Here is a 1,950-nt window from a genome sequence, read left to right as displayed (position 1 = left end):
AAAACAGGCTGATGTAAAAGACAGTCTTTACAGTTAATACAGTATTTTGAACAAAGACAAGCATTTTACCCTACTGCTATAAAATGCAGTAGAGTTAACATTAGATGTTAATTAACCATGGTAATAATGAACATTTTTCCATCAATACATCAAAATCAATAGAAAATGCATAGACTGGAGGAAAATAGCCCTGCCTACCCGCAGGCTGCAGCGGGATGTACTTGGAAAATTGCACCATAAAACCACATAGAGTTAATCTCATGTTAAAAAAATTATCGCCATTACAATGGCCTCGCATTAACGCGATAATAACGCGATAATTTTGACAGCACTAATATAAAGTAATTCAATCACTAGATAATGTCTCTGTGTGTGTGTGTGTATATACACACATGAAAATTATGTAAGCTGTTTCAAATTATCAAATGTAATTACTATAACAATATAATAAATACATGTATATTACATATACATCATCACGTTAGCACTTTTGGCACATATGTATTATTTTGCTCCATTAACACATTCATTTTATTGGGATGGATTTCTATAATATGTCATATTACATGACTTAGAGACCTTCCTTGACTTCATAATGACTATGCAATGTGATGTGCCTATTTTTTTTAATTATAAGTTAAAGTTCTAAGTTACTTATGCTATGAAACAGAAAGTGTTTGTCAAAGTTTTTTCTTTATTTTAAAACTCTTAAGCCCCTGAAAATGAGAACATTGTTGTTGTTCGATGCTGTAGTGCACATATTGTTTATATTTGAATGATCTAAATAGGGAGTACCAAAATGGTGGCCAGTGGCTTCACTACACCCCTTACTACCAATGGGCAATCAACAATCCAGTGAGTAAATAGAGCTCAGTGGGTGAATCCTGCATCCTTAAGTGTTTTCATCTCTAGTGTTTGTAACCTACTTAATGACATATATAGATTTAAGTATATATCACTACTTAAAGTTGTGTACTGTTTTAAATTACCTTTATAGTTTATAGCTTTATGTCTGAAAGCTGTACAAAACGAAATTTCATTTTGTATACAGCTCTGTGTATACAAATATACAGCTCTGTGTATACAACCTGTGTATACAAAATGACAATAAAAGTTGTCTAAATTGTCAACTGTCCAAGTGTCCGCCCGAACCCCTAAATCCCTCAATCACTAAATAGAGCGGGAATTATGTAGTGGACTTTATAGTAAACTCAGTTAACTGACCGTTTTGACAGATGATCAATATGTTTTGCTCCCCGTTCGTCACGTAACTCCGCCTCCCCGCACACTGCCTGTGTCATCTTTGTTATTTGTCACACAGCCGCAGGCGACAGCGGGCCGCTGTGACAACAAATCCGATGAAGCATTCCGGGATATATCTGCTTATCTATTGACCATGGATGATCACATTTTTTCAAGGTGCATTGTGGGAAATTTCGAGTCTACTAGACATTTGGACACTCATCTAAAATAGCATAACCACTATATAGTGCCTTATATAGTGGTCAGGGCGGACATTCGGACACAGCCATTGTGTATTTAAATCAATCATCTGATCACTGTTACTTCATAGTTACCATGACAACTACAAGGAAAAGAGCAGAAGAAAAACTTAGTTTAACAAGGACATCCAAGAAAACAGCGGTTAGAAAAATGAAATTGCATATGAACAAGCTGCTCACCAAGCTATCAAACAGAAATAATATCAGCGAAAAGTGGTCTAATCCTTCTAAACTAGTAACCATGGCCCAGGAAACCATGTTGATTCCTTAAAAGATGTTTCCTGCTGAATCTCCAATTTCCAGCAGAGCCAAATCATCCAGCCCTCAGCATTATGGAGGTTAAATTAAAATGGTAATGGTCTTTACCAATTACCATTGGTAAAATGTTTCATGTCAGGAGATTTGACCAAAGCACATTACACTAGAGTCATTCACCCATTCACACGCA

Source organism: Cyprinodon variegatus, unplaced genomic scaffold (assembly GCF_000732505.1).
Source record: "Cyprinodon variegatus isolate N-32 unplaced genomic scaffold, C_variegatus-1.0 Scaffold830, whole genome shotgun sequence".
NCBI classification, from domain to species: Eukaryota; Metazoa; Chordata; class Actinopteri; order Cyprinodontiformes; family Cyprinodontidae; genus Cyprinodon; species Cyprinodon variegatus.
This window is presented reverse-complemented; position numbering follows the sequence as displayed.